This window comes from Cygnus olor, chromosome 8 (genome assembly GCF_009769625.2).
Source record: "Cygnus olor isolate bCygOlo1 chromosome 8, bCygOlo1.pri.v2, whole genome shotgun sequence".
NCBI lineage: Eukaryota > Metazoa > Chordata > Aves > Anseriformes > Anatidae > Cygnus > Cygnus olor.
Genome location: NC_049176.1, coordinates 11,841,074 through 11,864,625, shown reverse-complemented (window position 1 = coordinate 11,864,625; position 23,552 = coordinate 11,841,074). Strand labels below are relative to the sequence as shown.

Below are 23,552 nucleotides of genomic sequence, written 5' to 3'. Positions count from 1 at the left end.
GTCTTTAAATGGCTACAGTAAACCAGCCATAAAACTCAAACCTGAAGGAGTCAAGGGAAAATAGCTGAAAGAAATGTATCAGGGTGAAGAATGTGTGTGTTAAATAATAAGTTTTCCTTGTTTCTCAGTTCAGCTTTTCTGTTGTAAATGATTCTGAGTGACAGCAGCAGATCCACAAGATGGGAGTTTGGATCAGACATAAGGGAAACAGGACTTGTTTTGAAACCAAGTTCCAGCAGATGGACAGGGCAGCAGGAGGGGGTGAAAGCAGTTGTCCAGATCACTTGGTGCTCATTAGTTGGTCTTTGTCCCGTCCCGCTTAGCTGGGCTCCAGCGCCCTGTTTTCCACCTGCAGCCAGGCTCCCTGTATCATTCTGATTTATCTTCTCAGTGTTTTGCTAAACGCCTGCTTTTCCCACAGCTGGATCAGACTAGAGCCTAGTCTCTTGAAATCTGGCCATGTGTACAATGGTAATTTAAGAGGTTTCTGGCCCCACTTGCCCTCATTGCCCCTCGTGGGGGCTGATGTACAGCCAAGGCAGCCTGGTGGGTTTTCTGTCCTGTGGCTGCCACAGATCACCCCTGGGCAAGCAGATTATAACACCAGTGAGCTGAGCTTCCTGAGATGTGAATTCCCCTAGTGAGGAGCTCCATTTAATGATCCCTATTGGATTTATTTATGGTGGCTGAACATCTCTATGCCTCACAGCTCTGAGAGCAAAAACCTCTTCAGCAGATACAGCCAAATCCAGCAGGGGCCATGGCTTCAAGCTTAGGTACTACAAAGGTCTGATGGCATAACTGTGTCAGAAGAAGTTACAGGTGTAGATGTACCACTGTTGACCAGCACATGCTCTTGTTACCTCTATTCATGTTGTTCAGGCCACTAAAAGACAATTACATTGCAAACAGCTGTGACTATGGAAGAACATACTGCCCACTTGAGGCTTGTTATTGCTCTTCACATGGAGGCTGCAGCCCCTTTCATTTGCAAGCAGAAGGTACTGCGCCTGGCCCACTTTAGGCAATGTCCAGTGGAGTGATTTAAAGTGATGATGAAAATGTTTAGCAGCTTTGGTCAAAGAACATGAAAACACTCACAGAATTTCCTTTGTGGGCCCAGCTGGGTAACTCACAGCTGGCAGACGCTGATGGACAATGGTGAGTCAGAAAATCTTCAGTCCACTCAGCCAAAAAAGCTAGATGAGGATGTCTTTCATTGGACTTGAGAGATGGGACAGTTCAGTCAGCAGAAAAGCTCTTTCTGTTGGTTGTGTTGCTAATAGGAAACCTTGCTGACATAGCTTTGCTAGTACAAGTATAGCTGTGAAGATACTGTGGCATGGAAAAACCCTTGTTTTCTCATTTGAAATCATCCAGAACATTTACAAGATGCTTGAAATTTTCCTGTTACTCAGTAGTGCCCTGGCACTCTCCATCACCAGTCTTACATCTGTGCTCATCTCATTCCTTCTTTCTAAACCCTTGTCAGGACCAGCACCCATGGTGCACCCGTTCATTGAAGACTTCTATCTCTACCTGGCACCACTCTTGAATGCACTAACCAAAACAGAGAATCATCATAGAATCACCTAGGCTGGAAAAGACCTTCCAGATCATCAAGCCCAACCATCAACCTGACCTGTAGAGTCCCATCACTAAGCCAGATCCCTGATTGCCACGTCCACACATCTCTTAAATACTTCCAGTGATGGGGGCTCCCCCACTGCCCTGGGCAGCCTGTTCCAGTGCTTGTCCACCCTCTGTGTGAAGAAATTCTTCCTAATGTTCGATCTGCACCTCCCCTGGCACACCCTGAGGCCATTTCCTCACATCCTATCACTTGTCACTCGAGAAAGGAGACCAATTAGCTATGGTGGCTACCCTATCAGACACTCTGGATTTTGGTCCATATTTCCCTGTAATTTTTGTGCTTACCCTGGGTCTCTGCTAGTACAATTAGCTCATGACATAAAACGCATCTGTGTAGTACAGCTTATTGATTGACAGTGGTAGAGGGATCTTTGATATCATAAACATGCCTCAGATAGGAGGGTGGTGATGTGATTGTAGTCTTTGCATCTATTGCCTGTCCTATGTGATGATGAAAAGGGATAATTATTACACTCATAATAATTTAGGAAGCTAAGCAACAGCACCTGGAAATTAGGTGTCAGCTTTGCAAGATTTCCACGGAATGAATAAGGACGAAAAATAGGTCAGGCAAAGTTATACTTTTGTCATTTTAGAGAGGGGAAGAAAGTTTTTAGCAAGAAGAAAACGCTGTCTGTGTCTAGCTGTGCCACACAGGTAGGTACCCATAACAGATGAGCTTTATTACACATGACTGCTCAGGGCCTGACCGATCGCCGACACTTTCCACAAACACGCTGCTGAGGTGTCCGCTGGTCTATGTACTGGTGTTGGTAGTCTGCAGTGACATGCAGGGTCATCTTTGTCTTCTCCATTTGCTCGAGGGATATTGTAATTCCTCAGGGCTGTGTTCTGGCATGGATTTGCTTAGTTTCTGATAGTAATTTTCCAGAGCAAGCATTCTAAAACACTTCCTCAAAATTATTTTTCTGTGCTTTCAGTACTGAAGAAAAAGAAACTTCTTGAGGCATATACTCCCATACATACTCATACTTTGTGAGACACAAACGGCCTGTTAGCCTACAGAAAGTTTGTGTGATATTACAACATGAATAGATCGTGACACACACAGCTTTAAAGAGTTGGAGTGCAGCATTGCTTTGCCATCTATCTGCTGTAGCTTTTATTACTGGAATATTTCTCTCTTTCGTTCTTATTCCCTCCTCTCCCTTTAGGCTGACAGTGTGGACCGTAGGTCTTAAAATTGCTTTCGAGGAGCGTATTATTGTTATATTTAAGACTACTGTTTATAACCTGAGGCCAAGTTGAAAAGAAGAGTTTTGGCAATGTCGGGTGCATGTGTTGGTGTCTAGTGACAGTAATAACATTAAAAGCAAAACTGTCTGTTTATAAAACATGTCATTAATATTTAGGCCAAAGAAAGATGCTTTTAAAGTGAAACCTATGTTCTTAAAATGCTCAATTCAGCTGTATGCTGTATGCTCTTCAGCGTATAGCAGTAGAATGTGTGTATAGAAGGCAAATTAATTGGTCTGCCTTATGTGGTATTTATTTTCCTGATTTTTCCAGAGGATCTTTGTTACTGTTCCTTTTGAGCTTTGTGGACAGTGGGACTGTTGTGGTCTGAAAAATAAGCCATCAAATTACATATTACCAAACCACTTATTAACAAAATAGAAGCTGCATGCCTTCCTCACTCTGCATCCATATCTACAAGAGCAGCACATCTCATGGCGAAGTAGTTGGGAGCACCTCACAGGACACGGTAGACTCATATTCTGATGATCTGCATCAGTTTTACAGAGATCAGGGGTTGACAAGTCACATTTTTCATTCCAAAACATCCCAGTCATATGAAGTTTGTATGTATACTGAGTGAATAATTAGCCAAACAAAGCCTGGTGTTGGGAGTGGTACCAGTGTAGTAAGCTTTTATTCTTTAAATAAAAAGGGGATGGCACAATGACTGTGACTAGTTAGATCTCAAATACAAATGGAGTGTGGAGACAGACCATGTTAAGCAGGTAGGCCAACTCCTATTGTTCCATCTCTGTCCTTGTAGAGAAGGAGACATTCTTTTCAGTGGGGTAGATGAGCGCATCACAGAGGGTTCTTTTTTTACCCTTGCTCCATTACCTAAACAGTACAATCCACAGCTCCATCAGGAGTTATTTTTCCATACTCAATAAGCCTTCAGCCATTTTATATTTCATTCCTGAGTTTGTCATACTGTTGTGGTTCTGGAAAGACTACAATAGTATTGAGTCATATTGCTAAATAAAAACAAAAAAATCTTTTTCCTGCAGCTTTTGGATTTTACCTATGGGAACGTCATAAGCCATTAGAAGCTCCTGTATTTCACAGCTGACATGTGCTTTTGCAGCTTCTTGATAGTTTTTCTGAACAGTAGGGAAGCATTCTTCTGAAATGCTTTTTTTTTTAAGTTTCTAGAAAGGGAGTTGTGGGGTGCAAATTTTAGTTTCTCCACCGTATTCTTTATTGGCCCCATGAATTAGCACTCAGTACTGGTGGCTTATTGTAGTGGTACTGTGAACATTTTTTACTACATTTTTACAGGAACTGTACAGTTTATTCATCCAGTAAATATCAATATTGTCTCAATGACATCTCATTTTAGCATTTGATCAACTTCATCCCTTAGATTAATTTTCTGTGCTAACAGGGTTTGCATAAATACACTGGTACCTGTGTTAATTACCTTCTGAATGCATTGCAGACTATTAAGCACTTAATCAAATTCCTTAGGATTATCTTCTTGCATCCTCTTTTGTAGACAGGTTTGTATACCAGTTTGATCATTTTTATCTGGGGAATGCTTTTTAACCCAAGCACATATGGGACTTTTTGTTCTGCTGTTACAAATCCTGTGGAGGTACATCTGCTCTTAGGAGTGTGCCTTGCCACATGCTCACATTTGAAAGAGCGTTAGGCCTTTTTTTTTAATTTTAAAGTAGGCCCCCCAGTAATATTTTTATATCCTTGATGTAATTACTCCGCATTCCATTTCAGTAGCTATATTTCAGTTCGTTTCTGTTCATTTATTTACATAGCTAAAAAGCAATTTTTTTGCTCTTCTACTTTGTAAACATTTTAAATACCCTACAAAAATGTTATGTACCATAAATAGAGCATTTTCTGACTGTATGCTCATGCATTTGTTTTGGTCTTAAATTCCTTTCCAATTTGTTGTGAGTGCAATGCATTACTGCAAATTGCTTGCTTTTGGCAGGCATGACACTGAGTCCCTTGTCCTGATCCCTCTCCTTGTGCTACGATCTTTTTTACATCTGCTGCAAGTTAAACTTTTCCCTCTATTTAGCTACCCGTACATTCTGCCTTCATATCTTGGTATGTGTTTTTACCTAGAAACACCATAGCTCCCTTCGTTCTTGTTAAATACTGCTGTATGAAATTGCCGCAGCCACCGAATGTGCACTGTTCGTAGCAGTGCCCAGCTTGCCTGTGTTCCTTGCCTCAGTTGCAGTCACAGTTTGTCCTCAAGTCTGTGTGGCAGGATCTGTGTCAAAAAGAATATAGCATTGTATGATGTCTTTCAGGACACATGGTACTTTAAGCACCTCAAGCAACTTTAATTTATGTTAAGAAAGGTGAAAAAGTGAATAGTTATAAGATATTAATGTGTAAGGAACATAAATTATGCTTTTAAAATAGTGATACTAAAAAATGCCCAGTAAACAAGAAAATAGTACTGAAGTATTATCCGTCTTACAGCCTCATCACTTCTAGATAACCCATCTCATCAAATTCCTCTCTCATCTCTTCTACGATATTTTTTGGGTTGTTCTCTTTCTCACATAAAGGGCATGCAGCCAGCAGTTTAGGCCTCGAACATGAGGGAGGTGACTTGCATTATCTCAGGTTGGATAAACAAGTGCGCTTTGTTTACGTGTTCAAAAATGTAAAAAATCAGCAAGTAGTTAATGACAAATTGTTCATTTCACTTCACATCAGTGAACAGATAATTCCTCTGTACAAACACAGACATTATTTAGTTTATGCAGCTTTTATATGAAATTACATTTATCTCCTATAAGCAATGGGCCCAGATTAGAATGCATAGCAAATACAGAACTAGCCAAACAAAAATCCATTTTTGCAAATCAAAAATCCGTTTTGTTCCTTGAGCCTCTGCACATCTTCTGAGGCTATTTGTAATTGCACTTGCATAGCAGAGTTAAAAAGGGACTAATAGGATCCTGTGGGTTAAGGGCTAATCTTGCTGTGTTATGATTCTGTATTTCCATCTTCAATTTTTTTTATCTACTTTTTGTTTAAAACATTTATAGTTTATTTTTCAGAAAAGACTTATGCAATTAAGAAATCCTTGTGCTTCTAACAGAGATTATCCCCTGTCAGAAGCTGTCAGACCCACCACCTGCCATGATTTTGAGCCAAGCAATGATGGACAAAACTCCAGGGAAGACTACTTCTGGATCAGGCTTAGGGATGCTTTGTTGTTTTTCTGTCTTTATGGATCCCAGCTATTTGAACCTAAACTTTGTGAAGCTTTATTGATTTAAATATACAGGAGAAATTAGATAGAGCAATTTTTTGTTACTATTCATGATTTGCACTTACTTTTCTCTGTAATAAGAAAGCAATCATTGAAATCTGGGTTAATCCAAACTGGGAAACTCACAGGAGTGACCCACATAGTATAAAATCCACTCTGTTCCCTTCTCGCTAGGTTAAACGTGGTGTTGTCCCAGTTGTCTGGATTCTTCAAGAACTGAATAGATCCTGGGAAATCTCTAAGAGTCAGTTACCTCTGAAACCTGAGCTAGATGAAGCACTCAGAGACGGGAAGAAAAAAATGTAGGGAATTCCTTCTAAATCTGAGCTGTTAGCCATGTTAACAGTTGGAGTAAGCAAGGGCACAAGATTTCAGATGTGCGCTTGCTTGGTAAAACAGCAAGGAGTATGGGTCCTTACTGTTGCATGACTTAAGGATATTTGTATTCCTCTTCCCTGATGACATTTTGTGGCAATCCTGGAAAATTTGTAGCTTCACAAAACAAAAGCTGCAGAGGCTGTCAAAGGCGTATGCTGCCTTTTTCTGTTAGGTAACACTAAAATAAGAAGCCAGAGGTTGTTGGCTGTTTTTACAGGGAGGTTTGGTAGTCTTAATAGCCGCGTCCTGACCCTGCTGGAGTCACATAGCTGGGCTTGCACTCTGTTAAGCACAGGTCTGGGCATGCATTTAAGCCCAGGCTCGCCTCCAAAGCTTGGTGTTACACATGAGCCTGTGCTCAGGAATAAAGCTTTGTCTGATCTCTTAAACACTAGCACAGCACTTTAGCACAGGCTGGTGCTGTCGTTCCTGTGCCAGTCACAAGTAGAGTCACATTGCTTTCCAGACCGCAGCAGATATCCCAGCCTTGGTTCTTTGTCATCGTGTGTAGATGTTTCCCGTTTGCAGCCAGGCTAGCAGCTAGCCACCTGGAAAGGTGAGCAATGGGAACTGGAGCTTGGCAGGGGTAACCCTGCCCTGAGACCCCCAGCACTGCAGGACAACACCAAGCGGTTCAAAAGCCATGTGGCTGTAAAAGGATTTCCCAGGTGTCAGAGAGCCCTGGAAAGGGTACAGACGTGCAGAAAGCTGGGAATTACCTTACTTCTGCCCCAACACAGGGAAGGGCAGGCAGAGAAAAGGGCATGGCTGGCGTGGTGCTGCATTCTGCAGATCCCCTGGGCCAGCTGCAGCTAAAACAGCTGTGATTTGCTCCGGGGTCCAATCTGCTGTCTGCTGCACAGGGAATCAAGTTATGCTGGCGGGCCTCTCCGCCCTTGGGGGGATGGCCGGCCCGTGGCAGTCCTGTGGGGTGAGCCTGGGGCGTCCAAACAGGCACACCAAGCAGCCACTGGACTTTTGCTGTGCCTTGGGTCTTAGCAGCAAGGCGCTGCGATGCCCAGGTGTTCTGAGGCCCAGAGAAATCCCTCCCAGTGCCCAGCCTGCTCTCTGAGCAGGGATGGGGGAGGCTGTGGAGGAGGGACAGCATGATGGGCTGCCCATGGAAAATGCTGCGTCAAATTTGAGATGTACCAATTTGTGTTGACCCGTTTAACGAACAAGCTCAAAAACTAGCAACTTTTATGGAACTGGAAATTAATGGGTCAGCACAATGATTATGAGTGATCCGTGAGACGGTTTTGTTAGAGTCCAAGTACTCTCTGCATTTATTTTCTGGCAAATGATTATGCATTGTCCTGGATAATCCTTGGTTTTTTATTTGAGTGTTTCAAGTATATCTGCCTCCCTTATTTGTACCACGCCACCCCTAGATGCAAATAAAGCTGATAAAAATAACATGGTTGGTGACAGCTTATAGAGGAACTGCAACTGGTGGTGTGTTTACGTCCGTGTGTGTCTTCCAGAAGTGCCACAGCACAATACCATACAAGTGCTGCTTATATGAATGTACTTGCAATGTACTGAGAGGAGAAGCAACGATTAACATTAGTTTTTGTCTAGAAGTATTGCAATAAAAAAATCAGGTAAGTAATGTAGTGTTAAATGTGGCATGCTCCAATAGACTAAAGAACATGCACTACTACATTTGCAATATTTTTCTAGTCAAGGTTAAGCATAAGAATCACACTTACAGTAATAATTTCCTGCATCGTGCAAATGCTTTTAGCATACTCTAGGATAAGTAGGCTTCAGGAAAGTAATGCAAAATTTAGAATTTACAGAGCTGGTAATGTTCCAAGAATATCAAATGCCTATTGAGAAAATAAGTAAGCGTTTCTGTATATATTTGGGTAATCCCAAAGGACTAATGTGGAATAGAATTCCTTCTAATTTAGATTCTATGGGCTTTGGGCTCCTGAAAAAAATCATCTAGCTTTTCCATGTCCTATTGCAGTATATACTATGTTAGGTACAATGGAGAAATGTATTCAGACAATCTTCTGCTCTGATGCACAGGATTTGCCACTTGTTTCAGATATTTTATGCCTTGATCACTACTGATACTGCTCCAGATGCACACACTAGAAGGAAACATGAATGAGACTCACTGAGACTGATTTCATGTGTTCTTTGGGAGAGCTTTAATTTTTTAGTGATGAAAAAATTACTGATCACATCTGAGGGTCATTTATAGACCTTTGTGGGCATTAACTAGATCATTTGCCTCTTCTATCTGGTTGTCTAGTATGTACGTGGAGCCAGTTGTGCTGTAACCAGCAAAATCCCTGTTGTGACGGAGGTGATCAGCAGAGTGGTTGGCAGTGACTGCTTGGCTCTTCTGCTCTAAACACTCACCTCCTGTGCATCGGGACTGCTCTACACCATAATCCTTTATTGGTTTTAACTATGGTTTTTTGTTTTGTTTTGTTTTTTTCCTCTGTCAGACTCCTCTAATGGAGATTTGTTTTCCAGTTGTTGGTACGCAATAACGTCCTTAGCTACAATGATTGCATTAAGACTTGCATTTTGAAACGTTCTGTATATTTGTATAGGAATGTGCAAGCAATTGAAAAGGTACATGAGCTGAGACAATTCTGAGTTGTATACATACATAAAAGCCAAAAGCTTAGAGTGTATTTCTTGATTATCATGTCTTGTGAAAGAGGCAGTTGAGAGAAGACCTCTGTAGTATCACGTATTATGCTTTTTACTTGTCATATCTCGGTTTATGTTAAAAACCGTGGTTCAGAACCCCTGACCTACACACACACACACAAAAAAAAAAGCGTTAGCTGTTTGTCACAGTTAAAAATCTCATTGAAATGCTTGTATTGTGGGAATCCAAGGCCCTAACACAGCTGTGTTGAAACAGCACAGTGAGTTTTTCAAAGACCTTCACTTGCAAAATCAGCATTCTTGTGACCTCTGAGGTCTGGCTGTTATTTAGTGAGTTGAAGTCAAGGCGTTTTTTATGTGTTCTTAAAGGTTTTTAAATAATATAGGATTGTGATCCTCAGTTTTGTCCCTCCTGTTCCTCTGTATTACAACAGAAGTTTTGGAGGACAGAATGACCTGGGAGGGGAAGCCATCACCTGCAAGATGACAGACAGTCATCCCATCAGCCTAAATCCCATGTGACTTGACTGTTGAGGCTAGAAGCTCAGATTTTCTACCCAGGCACGTCAGTCTAAATGTTATTCACCTCACTTAATCACCAAATCACACAACCAAGCTGCTGTTGTGTGGGTAAGTAAAAAAAGTTTATTTATATGTTTTTGTTTTTTTTTTTCTACTTTGAAGATCATAGCTTTATTTTCCTAACTGTCTGTTAGAAGTAAGTTTCAAAATGCTTGCTGACATTTCAAGGAGCCTGATGTCCATGCTACGCCGATGCTGAGTTTCTATTTAATGTGAAATCCTGTGTAAACCCATTGTGACTTTGGTGGTTAGTAAATCTGATACCTAGATAAACCCTTATATTGTTTTTCCTACTGATGCCATTACCTGAGCTCATTGGGCCAGCCAACCAGAAAGGCAGCTCAGTGTCTCCCAGGCGAGGACCCTGATGTAACAGAGCAGCAAGTGAGACGGTTCAAGGCAGTGAGCACTAAGCAATGCGACGTGGCAGCGTATGTAATGCCAGGATATCCCGATGCAGTGCGAGTTGCTAGGCAGTGAGCTGACAGCCTTGCTATCGCAAGCTCCTGACAAATGGCGTGTTTCTTGACATGCTTTCTTAGGATGCAAAAAAAGCATCCGTGTAAATAGACAGGGGCAGAGGGTTTTTTCCAGAAAGTTACTGCCTGATACAATTTCACTGTTTTTTCTTTTTCCCATCCCTTCATCTTTCAGTAAATTCCAGGGTTGATTCGTCTTTGACCAAACAGACAAAGGGAGCAAAAATAATAATTAAAAATCCTGTGGAAAATACTTGAGATTGTAAATGGAGAAGAAAGGTGATTACAAGCTCTATTTTTAATACTCCCCTCAAAATCTCGCTTTGCAAATTCAGGATACTTGGAAGCTCTGCAGATGTTGCAAGGAAGAGGGAGGAAAGCAGTAATGCTGCTTAGCATGATTCTTTTGCACCTTTTAATTGCCAGATGTAACCTAGATAGCAGGCGGCTGCTCAGTGAAGGATTTCTTCTACATCTATAGTTTCTCCCACTTTGCATGAATGTGTAGGAGGGGGGATTAGTGCATAGCCATATGGGAGGGAGCTAACAGCAGTACAGTTTCTTACTGAGCCGTGCTGCAGGAGTGGTAAAGACAGCGGAGGGAGCAGGAAATGGTGGAGGAGGGGAGAGGACTCCACTGACTCTTAATGGAAGTGATGCAGAATTCCCCAAGACCTGAGGGGCTGAGGATTTTGAAGGCTCTGACCCTTCTACATGCCTGGCAGACCCAAACTGGAGAGGCACTTTTCAGTAATTTATCAATGCAAGCTCCAGAATGTTTTTTCCTACTTTGTGGGATGTTCCACTGGACAAGAAGAAGAAGATGTGCATTACTTAATGGGAAACTGAGAGGACAGTAGTCTGACATCTCTTCTGTAAATCAGCAGGCCAGATCATAGCTTTCTGTTCATATATATGAAAGTTGGGGATCCGCAACTCCTAAAGACATAACGTCCCTCTCCTGGGTACCAAGAGCCTGGAAGCTCCTGAAAGGTAGGGGAGGGGCAAGTGACAGGGGAGGGAGTGGGTTGAGTGGGAGCAAGCCAGGACTTTATAATGTCCCTGGTTCCTTTTTTCCAACTCAAATCCTCTGCTACAGTATTTTTAGGCAGCTGCAGGCTTAATGACCTAGCATTCAAACAGTGACCTGTTGCTTTGGTAGTTTAAGCAAGCTGTCATTACATCAGCATTCACGCTTATGCCCAGAAACTACACAGGATGTAAAAAACCTGACAACCAAATCATCCCTGCTTTTCAGCTACTAGAAGGAAATCTTAGTGACACAGTTCTTCAGATCGCCTCAGATCAGTGAGATGTCCACTGAAACTGGCCATATCTTCTGGGATCGTGGGAGTCAAGGACGTTTTCCCCAGCAGGCTGCTTTTCCTGTCCAGCTCCCTAGCCACATGGTCTTCTCTGAGACACTACATGGGAACTATGCAGAGAGATAATACGGTCCTCTGCCAATTAATTTTCCTGGCACCCTTTCCATGGGCCTGAAGGCAGAAAACATGTGCAGATGTAGGAGGCAAGATCTGGCCCTGTGATTTTCCTGAAAAGCAAGCTCTACTCTGCCCAGCTGTTGGTGGCTTCTCTCCCTTGAATTTTTACTAACAAAACAGAAGTAGAAATCATGGGTTTTTTTAAGGATGTTCTTATTGCTATTATTGCACGTCCTTTATTGTATTGCAAGTGTTGCCTGCTTTATCACACTCTGGCATTTTTATTCCTTTATTCTACAGGTCAGTAAACCAGCTAGTAGTCTAATTGCCCTCATTCTGTTCTGCTGCTTTGACAGATAAGAGCTGCCAAACTGGGTAATATCCTGTCAGCGTACTTCAAACCTGCTGCCTTATAATCATCCATCCAACCTGCTGCCTTTCTTATGGCTCATTGTGCAGCAATTGGCTTAAATACCTGGCTCTAGTTACTTAATAGAATAGAAGGAACCATCAGAGGAAATGGATTAAATTGAAATGGAAAGGTCTTTAAAGATGTTTCCCCCTGTGTGAATCCAAACCACAAGCACTTAACTCAAATAGGATTCAACAATACAAAGGAGAAACAGAAGAACTTTTCTTAAGATCCTTTCTTAAGGTCCTTTTTCCAAACACACATTGACATAAACCTCACATATGCGCATTTGTTCCCTCTGGTCACAAACAAAATCAGTACAGTCTGACTTTTAATAATATACTATAAATAACTGGTAGTAAAAAACAAAGAACAGAACCAAGGACTGTTATTCTTGAGGACCTTCTCCATCTCCAGCAGTAGCCTATATTTAATGCGTTCAGCAGAAGGCAGTGTACCTGAACGATATGCAAATATATAAAGGAGAGAAATTTCTCCTGTCAGTGATCAGTTATGCTGCAAAGCATCCCTGACACTAATGCTTGCAGTTGTTCTCTCTGTCAGCATGTTGGTTATATACATGCACATCTAATCCTTAAAAATAAAAATCTTTTAAGCTATTTGTTTCGTTTTGCCCAACTATTTGTCCTAGAGCGCAGAGTTCCGGAGCCAAAGAAGTGGAACATTGCATTAACATGCACCTGGGGAGAGTTAATGCAAAATTCTATTGTCTTTTCATTTGGCAAGGGTGTTTTCTCTTTCTCACACTTTGTGACAGGTACTGAGATGTGTTCATCTGCTTCCCAGCTTCAGCTTTGTGCGCCTGCTGTATAGGGATGTAGTGAGGTTTCCTTTAGGATTCATGCTGCCTGACCTCTCTTCCCAAGAGGTAAGATGAAAGTCTTCACACCCCGCTGCTGGTCTCAGCCTCTGTCAAGCTGGGAAGCTGCCGTGGAAGCAGAGGAGCTTTGCTGCCATGCTGGCCTGCAGAAAGCAGAGCACAGCTGGACTGGGGAGAACCAGGCCTTGACTGGGGGAATTATGGTGGTATGGGCAGGTGGGGAGTAAGTTTTCCTGAAGACACACGTGATGCCTTTTCCACAGCTGGCCCACGATGCTGCTATAGGAGATCTGTAATACTGTATGCTGCTGAAAGCATTGTGCACTTTCTCATCTTTGGAGTGGAAACTGTCATGTGATGTCTGTGTACCCTTGAGTGCATTGCCCTGCTGGCTTCACTGGGTGATGAAGATGACTATGCAGATGAGACATTTGTGTCTCATTCCCATTTGTAGATCAAAGCACTTGTATACACGAGTTTTAGTTTCTCTTGTTTTACAGTCTTCTTTTAGGGCATTGCTCTTGTGGTTCTTCTAGGTTCTTCCTCCTAATCCTCTTTTATTTAATATTTTTTTAAGCCAGAAGCCAACATGTACAATAGTATTTAAGCTAAGAATCTACTGCTGAAAGTACTGTTTATATTTTCTATGTTTTCTGTATCCCTGTTTAGTTATACAGCACTAGTATTGTGTACCACTTTTATTGGACTGTGCCCGTAATTGAGGTCCATACATGTTTGATTTTAAGTCCATCTTCTAAAATCCCCCCCAAATTCTTGCATTTCATCATGCTGCTCTTATCTCCATAAAAGCCACCTGAGATGCTCTTGCTTTAGACAGGATTTCCCAAATTCAGTTTGCTTTGATAGTGTGTAGAAGTCATGATTGCCCAGATATGAGAAACTTAGTAGTTTCCACCCCCGCAATGGCATCTCCTGTTCCTTCCTCCTTATTCCCTATCATACAAGCACACTCACCAAAGTAGTATGTGTGTCTTGGCTGTTCTCTGCAACCTCTTTTTTTCCTTGACATGATGTCTTGACCTGCACAGACAGCCCCAAACGTCATCCTGTTACCCTGCTATTTCTAGCACCATTGGCTGTTTGGTACCCGAATGCTCTCCAGGGTTCATGAATTATTAATTGTACGTGTATAGTTATTTGGCAATCCCTAGTACAACATGCATTCTTTCTGGCAACCTTCTCCCTGAAAGGAAATTTGGACCTTATCTTGAAATTATCAGGCTGAAAGAATGGGAACTGTTACTTATGACAAGCAACAGTGTAATGAATAGTGTCTCTTAAATGCCAACTATTAAAAAAATAAATGCAGTATGGGCAAAGCAAGTACATCAAACTTATTCTGCAGTAAGGTAATGCAGAGAATTACATCATATTAAAAGTGTTAGTCCTAAACTGAGGTTACTAAGCTCAATATTTCTATATGAGAATATCAGTTCTGGAAGCAAAATTTACAACGCTCCTTAGACACAAAGGAGGTTTCTACCTCAGGCGGTGAATTCCATCTGTGTGGGAGACAGAAGAGGCCAAGGTGAGACCTCAGAAAGAACTCCTGTCAGAATTAAAGACTGTTGTGGAACTTGCTAATTTCTCACTCAATTTTACCTTCTCTAGTGAAAACTAAAGCATCTGTAGCTATATCTAAAAGACAGAGTGTAACAAACAAGCTAGCTTATTTACAGCTCTCCTCCAGCGAAAGAACAAAGACAATAAAATCTGTCAAATTTTAGTTGTTTGTAACGTGCTGAAGAGTGTTCAGATAGTGTGTTGGCAAAAGCATGTAATAATAAACTGTAGTACGGAATAAAATACTCAAATTCTACATTACTTTAGACTAATTGTTGGCGAAGTATTTTCTCATGCAACTCTCAAAGGATGATTTAAAATGGATATGCAATTTTTTTTGAACTGTAATATTCCTCTGAGTCCCAGGCATGTGTCTTTTTCTGATATTAGGTGGCATAGAGCAGTAGCTGGAGAGGAGTTTTAGGTGAACGCTGCCTAAAATACACCCATTGTATTTTGGAATTTGCTTGTTGAGTGTACTTCAAAGCCTTTCCAGTGGATACAGGAAGATCTCTTCAAAAATTTCAAAAGTTCAGCAGCTGTCTCCAGCTGAGACAACTTTATAAACACTAGACCTTCCAGTCACAGTGCTCCGTGTCAGAAGATTTTTCTTATGAGACAGGCCTGCCTCCGTGGACACTGACTTATTTACTTTAAGAATATATTTATTGCTTTCCTCCTCTCTCATTTAACAGAAGCTATTGGATAAATTGCTAATGCGATTGTCAGCAGTGGTATTATAGGTCAGTGAAGTGGCATGATTCTCTTTTCTGTATAAAGTGAAATTTTGAAAAATCTCAGTATTTCCTATAGCATTTATATTGATATGAAATTGTTCACAGCTTAAGACAGAATTGAATCTAGAAACTCGGATTGATTTCATATATGGGTCTCTCAGACATTTCTAGTAGAGAATATTGAAACCTTCAAGATGTTTTTCTAAATGTTGTTGTTGTCTTTTTCTTTTAATATAAATTATCTTGAATAGTGTTTTCAAAGTCCTAACATTCAGCATTTCCTAGTTGTCCTGTGTCTGTAACTGAACTGGACTGATAATGCTTGAGATAACAGGAAAAAATAGAGTATCTAGAAAACAACTGAGAGTCTGAAACATTATCTCTACCTCTTTTATTCAGCTCCAAATGAGGCTCTAAACTGTATTATAACCTGTGCTTCCTAATTTTCATATAAGAGCATATCATCAGCATACTTAGGCCATCTAACTCCAGCTCCTGACAAGCCAGTTTACATGCAGTGATGTTATCAAAGAGATAACTATAACCTTTACCCAATGTTATCAAAGAGTTTAGCAGCATATAAGCCCTCCAACACAAGACATATAGGCTACAAAAGGTGATGTCTTGCTCCTCTACTTATCCCCGAAATATTCCCCAAGAATGTTTTATATAAATTCTTTTGAAAATACTGGCTATAAAACTATTCTATTTTTGTATAATGATTTAAGCAATGGTATTTACTAAATTTAAAACTGAACAGGTGGACCATCCACATCCTTCACAGAAAAGCTCCTTCGCTAATGGATGGCAAAGTCTTCAATGGCTTTACACCTATTTTTCGACTAGACATTATACTCAAATATTTCCAGGCAAGGATTATTAGCTTTGGATGAAAAGGATATTTTAGATTTTCTTGCTGTGCATTACTTCTGTAAAGACATCACATTGTTTAACAAGCAGTGCAAAAAATCCTGTTTCCCATCTTTACAAGCAGTAGCAATATAATTGCAGAGCATATCAGAAGCATAGTAAACCGCCAAGAGAGCAAGGCTAAGAAACATAAGTACTGAGTCCAGTTACCTCCTGTGAAGCTCAGGGAAATGAGGAGAGGTGAAATCTCATAATTTCTTCCATAGAGGAAGAAAGAAACAACCTAAAAAAAAAAAGAGAGATTTGAGGATATTCATAGAGAAAGGACAGTTCAATGTTTATATTTACGACAGATCATCATTGCACTGCACAATAAGCAGTAAGAGATGGCTAGTGACTGATCCTTCATTGTCTGCTGTGAACGATGGATGCGGAATCAAGAGCTCCCTAATTTACATAACCACATGAGGACCAGGCAGGCTGTAGTTTTGCCCAGAAGGCAGGAGGACAGGATCTACTGAATGTTGTTCTTGTTTCTCCTTGTACAGGAAAGAGAGAGCTATGTCCCTTTCCTTCCCCCCTCCACCACGTCCAGGATGTGCAGAGGGTAAGTAGGCAGCACTTCTCAAAGGAGTATCATTTGCTAAGCTTCTCATGGTGCAACTAAAGAATTCGAGGAAGTTTCCTTCTTTTGAAGTGGAACTGCTTTAATAACTGCTTTATTTGCCCACATTGTAACCTCTTAATCATATTTTGACTGATTAACTAAATGACATTAACTTAATCTGCAGCTACTTTATTACTCTCTCTGTTGAAACTACATTGAATCTGTGGGTGTGATGTCTCCTACTGTATGGTCAAATGTAAACGTTACCTGGAAATTTAGCTAAGCATCTCACTAATAACATTTTGTATACAGAATCAATGGAGATCCAAGAGGGGCCATGGTTTTTTTTTTTTTTTTTATAGTCAACGTTTTTGGTAAGAAATTTAAAAAGACTTTTTTTCTTCTCCAAATAGCTGTTTAATCACTGCTTGAGGCTGAAAAAAAGTGTGTTGGAGCAGATGGCAAGAACATAGGATTTAAGCAGGGGACAGATGTATCCATATTAGGGAGCCTGGAAGATAAATCTCTTGAAGTCTTGTGGCAGACTTGTGATCATTACTTTGTTTACATAGTATGAAATATGACTAGTTCCAATTAACAGTTGCTGTTGTCCATATTTGGGATCTTTCCCCTTCAGATGGTCATTTAAAACTGTTCTAAATCATCATGTTTGTGCTACTTCCATTCTGTGTATAAATCACGTAGGCATCCCAGCATCTCCATTCTTTACGGGAAACGTCTAGATAGATATTTATACAACATAAAAACAATTGTGGGGGGATTGCTTTCTCTTAAGCAGTTTGCAATACTGTCTCTAATGACGTACTGTCTCCTGTGATGTACAGGGATGCTAGGAAAGCACAAAAAGAAGGACATCAGTATTCAGGTTCTGTGCTGCCAGTCCGTTCTTTGCCTCTTGCTCCCTCCCTAATACTTCCAGGGACTATTGTCCCTGTCACAAATGGCTCCTCTTAGGACTCTAACATAAAGCAAGTTCCTAACTATTTTACATCTGGGTGTAAGAAGGCAACAGAGGAAAAAAATATGTACTTCTTCCTGTGGAAAAATCTGTAAGTTGCATGGGAGACAGTGAGGAACTAACATGTTATCTGTGTGCGGCTTTGTCACTGCTGAGACGTGGAAGAACCTTTGCTGACCCTGGGAAAAAAATGCGTTGCAGCTGCAAAGAGGAAGTCCTCTTAAAGTCCTGTGTGTGTGTACATATACGTATATACACTTTATATATATGTATACACACACACTTGGGTGAATTTAGAGGCAGCTGCTTGAATATCTCCTTAAAAAGCTGCAATCTTAAAAATAATAAAAATAACCAGAACCAGTTCAGAGTGATGTAATTGTGAGTCCACTCATCCCTTCATTATTGCTCGAGCTGAGAAACAAGTAGATATGTATTCCTAGGAGGTGTTCTCACATTATCATGATACTTTTACGAGCAAATATTAGCACATCAGTTGAACGTATCGAATTAGAGCAGTTGGGAAGCACACATACACTCTTCAGTGAAAAATTCGTTGTAATGTTTTTCTTCCTCCAACTGAAAACTCTAAACATCGGGTGCTTAGTGTCTATTTGAATCAGATTCCTCTGGTACTGACATTTTTATCCATTAGAATATTTTTTTATAATTAGTTTCAAGTTTAACTGAACCACTGGAAATTGCGTTTTGTACGATTGAAGCAGGAAGCTCATCCTCCTTACTGAAGGGTAGACGACAAGATGTGCGTATTATGTATTAAGTATAAACATCCTCCAAAAAGAAAGAGGAGGATGGTGATGGTCACAGTAATGTTACATTTATCCGGTTCTGACTCCTATTTTACCTACAAACAAATGCCAAGGGACGCCAGAGAGAATGACAGATCAAAAAAGCAGGAATACGTATGAGTTAAGTGTTGTAGACTACATATCTTACTAGAAACCCAGATACTAACTCGTTCAATGTAAGCACGGCATTTATAAGTCAGTCTTGCATACGTAAGCACTCCCAACTCAGGAAGTAACAAAATTCAGGTGGCAGATACCTCAACAGTGCTTAAGCATAGTGATGCAGACTTGAGATATGACTGCACGGTTCCAAAAGAAAAACAAAACATTTTATTCTTGTAAATTTTAGAGTAAATTTAGCAATATTTTCATTCTTTAGCATCTCTTGCCCTAAAGTACTATGTGATTAAGTGCAGATGGACTCATGGAATGACTTAGCCAAAGAAAAATAATAAAAAATAGGATTTACCGGGCTATATAAATATTGTCTACTATATTGGAATACATAGAAATATTATATAAATATATTGAAAACACATAGAAAACATATTCTTATATTTTATCATTCCTAAAGGGAACTATATGCTTTAGCAATTATTTTGTTGGGACATCTCATATCGAACTGAGTTTAACTAATGACTTTTTATGATAGTAGCCATACCTTAGAAGAACTTTACTGAGCACCAAGTAATTAATGAAGTGTTAACTAGGTGCCAAAATGTAAGCTATGCTCTTTCAATCTTTAGTTACCAAAACAAGATTAAGAAGCATCTTTTCTGCAGCCAAGCTTCCCGAGTAACTAAATTAATTTGATTTATATTAATGTATAGTTATAATCCCAGAGCTTTGCCTGCAGCAGGATATAGGCTAAAATCAAATACTATTTGATTTGCTATCAGTTATAATCAAATGCTTTTTCTCTCTTTCCTTTTTTTTTTTTTTGAATAATTTATATTGCAATCTATACGAGTAAACCTGAATACATTTAAGTAACTTACATTACAATTTTTTAATCTAAAATGCTTATGCTATCTTCTGTTAATGAACTTATAATAAACAGTCACTGTAATCTGCTGACATTTTTACAGACTGAGATTTACTATAGCAAGTGCTTTAAATTGTAGTGTCAATGTTTCATTACAGGTGCTCCTGCAAACACATTAAAGTTTGTATATGGAAGCATACACGTTTTATGTTGCCTAATGGAAAAATGTTTTTCACCTGTGAAATCAAAAATATCTGACAAATTTCCAACATCTCAGTTGGTAGATAATGTTAAGATGCAAACTGTTACTTCCAAAAGGAAATGTTTATATCCCACGTAGCGTGAGGGGTTTCTATTCACAGTGAAGTTAGTTACACTCATGCAGAGAAGCGTACTTCTCTGTTGAGCAGCAGATTATATAATAGTAATTGCTGATAAAAATTGGGATAAAACTGCCGTAAAAATAACTTCCATGATCTATAGTCAATAATTATTCAAAAGAGTACCTATAAGCAGGAAGGATGAATAAGTAAATATCATTTCTAATTTTGTTCTCTGAGATGAAAGTGATGTCCTGCAGGCTGCAAAACTTTCAGCCTCATGCATTTGGAATGAACCCTGTTTGGTGGGGTTTGGCCATCTGCACACATTCCCTAACAGTTTGCCAGTCACAAGTGGCAGCGGTTTCCTGTTACTTTTGACAGCAGCTTTCTTCATTCTAATCAACTATTTTGCCACATACTTTCATCTAGTCATTTCCTCTCTTTCTGATGCTTCCTGTGATTTGAATATTTAACAGCACAGCTGCAAGAGTCAACTAATAATGAATTTTAAATGGAATATTAATATAATGGGGAAATATACTAAATATAATGGGGAAAATCTGCACCTGGAAAATAATAAGGAACATCAGCTATGCATATAGAATGGGCAACTGAATTTTGGAAGGTGGTATCTTGGAAAAGACTGAGGAATCATAGAGGACTCTGCAACTAACTAAACATGGGTCTTAATGTAAAAATGGCATTTCAGCACTTAGGTGGAACTGGGCATTTTGGTTCCACTGTCAAATTTATCTTTAATAAAAAATCTATTATTCCTCATGTCACTTCTCCTTATCACTCATTCCTTAAAATCCTTTTTGATATGAAACGATAGCATGACATCCAACGTTTTGCCTGTTTTTCTCCATTTCATATCTGGGCACATTGTTTGCATGACTCTGTTCATATACTCAGGAGAGATTGCTACCGAACTATTGTTTAAGATGTCTGCATATTTCTTTAGCTATTATACCTTTATTTCAGTTGTATGTGTTCTGTTTTATTGATGATTATTTATCAGTAGTGCATTTGTCACTGTTTTGACCTCCTACACAGTTGGGTCACCCTGAATATCTTTTCAGTCCGCCCTCACACTTGTGAGTAATCTTGCATCCTCTACAAGTGTTGTCTCCTTCTGCACAGCCCTTTTCCTAGATTATTTGTAAGGGTGTTTAAAACATACATCCCATCACAAAATTTTAAAAACACCTTATGGTTTGGGGTTTTCACCATAGTTATGAATGACCATTTGTTCTCCTGTTTCAATCCTGTTTCATCTGCCTCAGTTTGTGGTCCATGACATTGCTTTTTTTTTTTTTTTTTTTTTTTTTCCCTCACAACCCACTATATAGATTTTTTTTGGAAGCATTTAATGAAAGAGTTGTGAAGTGTCTTTCACAATTTGTGTCTCCAGGCCCCCTATATCCGCCTATAACTACTCCTAAGAAGCTTGTTTTATGAGACAAAATAGTCTGTCTCCGGCTTTAGAGAAGGAGAATAGCTTAGGGAAAATTTTCCTTTGAAGGAGATTAGTTTAGGAAAAATTTACCTTTGAAGGAGAATAGCTTGGGGAAAAATTACCTTTGCTTCCCCTTTCTGAGGTGTTTTTATTATTATTTCAGTATCCTCCTGGAATCTTATTTTATTTCTGTGTTAGACATTGTGGTTCCAAATCTGGTAAAACATCCATTCCATTCACCGACCTACCAGTCGGTGGTAGACCGAATTCTGTGGATGGATGGCATCTGGCATTTTATTTTCCTTTCATGTATCCTGCTTCAAAACGAGTTTGACGCTATGCTGCCGTCGCTCCTCCATCCCTCAGGGACGCGAAGGGGGCAGTCAGGGCCTGGATTCCATGACGGGATGAAAACGGGGCAACGGCCGGCCGAACGCGTTGTTCGGGCACCGTTTGGGAAGCACTGCGTGTGTGAACACTGGCTGTTAATTGCTGTAATAAGTTTCCAGCCGCCTGCGGGGCCGGGCGGGGGGACGCAGCAGCCGGCTGCCCTCACAGCGAGCCCCCCCCGTTGCTATGCAACCCGCGCGCGGCGCCCGGCCGTTGGGAGGCGGTTGAGGCGGGGGCTTGCGCCCGGCCCGGCCCAGCCGGTGAGGGCGGCGCGTGCGCCGCCGCCGCCCCGGTAGGCCGAGGAGGCGGGGCGGGAGGGTTCGGCGCGCATGCGCGGTTGGAAGCGACGGGACGCCCCCCCCCCCCCCCCCCCCTCTCTCCCTCTCTCCCTCCCTCCCTCCCTCCCTCCCTCCGCCTCCTCCCGCCCCGGTGTGAGGGCGAGGGCGGGCGGCGGGGCCCCCGCGCGGAGCCGGCGCAGGCGGCAGCGGAGCGGAGCCCGCAGCCGGAGCCGTTCCACTCGTCCTGTCCCGTCCCCGCTCGCAGGTGAGGCACGGCGGGGAGGAGGAGGAGGAGGAGGAGGAGGAGGAGGAGGAGGGGGCCGGGCAGCCGGCGCCCGCCTCCGCGGGGAGCCGCGGCGGGGCTCATTGTCCGGCTCTAGGGAGGAGGAGGAGAAAAAGGCGGCTTTCCCCCGGCGGGCGGCGCGGCGGGCCCGGCAGCACCGCCGGCCGGGGATTGGAGGCGCTCCGTCCCCTCCCAGATCCGGGGAGGGTCTCGGCCCCCTCTCCGCTGCGCCCCGGCTCGGCGCGGTGCTGGGAGCCCCGACCCCTGCCCGCCGCCTGCCTCCCCTCGGGGAACGGGCGCGGACACACACAGGGACAGACAGGACACACACACGGACAGACAGACACACACGCGGACAGACAGACAGACAGACACGCGGCCAGGCGCCCGCCCCCCCCGGCGGCCGGGGGCGGCGGGGCCCCCTCCCCTGTCAGCGGCTGTGGGGCGGCGGCCTCGCCGCAAGATGGAGGGCTGTGGGGCGGGGGGGGCGAGCCCGGCCGGCTCTCCCCTCTCTTTCTTTATTATCGTTACCTTCTTTCTCGATACCCGCAGGTCGTGGCCTGGGTCTGGGGGGAGTTGCGGTGACGTGAGGGGTCAGGGGTGCTCGCATAGAGCCAGGCCGGTCCGAGCACGGTGCCCCCCAGCAGGCAGGCGGCACCTTCACGCAGCAGAGACAGGGAGATGCTGTTTATCTGACAGAAAAAACGTTTGGCGCCGGCCTTTCCTGGCAGCAGATGCTGGAAAAGCGATGATATATTTAAACCGAGATGAGTGATGATGATAGGTAATAGTTTCAAGCACCTGTGTGTTTAACGGTAGTTACCGCCTGGTGAAATTCTGCGCATGGGCTTGTTTATTTGAGACATCGGCGTGCTGACAAAAGGTGCCTTTGTAAAGGTCTTTTTTTTTTTTTCATTTTCACCACCACTTCTATTGCTGTGCTAAACCAAGGGCCTTTGCTATTGCATATGGAAGAGATGGGGACTTTTCCAAATGGGATAGGTGCATAAACAGTCACTTGCTGTCTTGTGGATCTGTGTTTTCTGAATTTCTTTCAAGACTGGGAATTGCCATGGTACGCACCACATTTTTTTTCTTAGAATTTTCTGCCTCTGCATCAGACTTGATTTTAGTAGTATTCTCTTGGTGTTTTGTTTCTAAACAAAACGGACACTAGTACTATATTTCTATTCACATGAAAAGTGGTTTGCAACCTTTTTTATATATAGACCTATTGTGATTTTTAGTGGTTGGTCACATTTCACCTGGCAGGCTTGCAACTCAACAGGATTTAAAAAAAAATCTTTT

At 41.8% G+C, this 23,552-nt stretch overlaps 1 protein-coding gene and 1 long non-coding RNA gene across 10 annotated transcripts in view; one reads left to right on the top strand and one right to left on the bottom strand.

The window, feature by feature from the left end:
• The window catches only part of RALGPS2 (Ral GEF with PH domain and SH3 binding motif 2), a 146,099-nt gene that overhangs the window by 210 nt on the left and 122,337 nt on the right, over window positions 1-23,552 (top strand). For 2 of the 7 annotated variants that reach the window (XM_040565022.1, XM_040565016.1), the window contains exon 1: window positions 22,078-22,226. The gene's annotated coding sequence lies outside the window, so the exon portion shown is untranslated. Of the gene's footprint in view, window positions 1-16,679; window positions 16,739-22,077; window positions 22,227-22,886; window positions 23,012-23,552 lie in introns of those variants that run through there. The other 5 variants (XM_040565019.1, XM_040565018.1, XM_040565017.1 and 2 more) reach the window with 4 other exon arrangements.
• LOC121073737 lies at window positions 3,077-22,898 on the bottom strand. 3 transcript variants are annotated; one of them, XR_005821917.1, is made up of 4 exons: window positions 22,776-22,898; window positions 16,342-16,414; window positions 4,998-5,152; window positions 3,077-3,854 (listed from the first exon to the last, which is right to left on the bottom strand). It is a non-coding gene; the product is annotated as an uncharacterized LOC121073737 (long non-coding RNA). The 3 variants fall into 3 exon arrangements; XR_005821916.1 differs by lacking the exon at window positions 22,776-22,898 and adding an exon at window positions 21,384-21,856; XR_005821918.1 differs by lacking the exon at window positions 22,776-22,898 and adding an exon at window positions 21,416-21,856.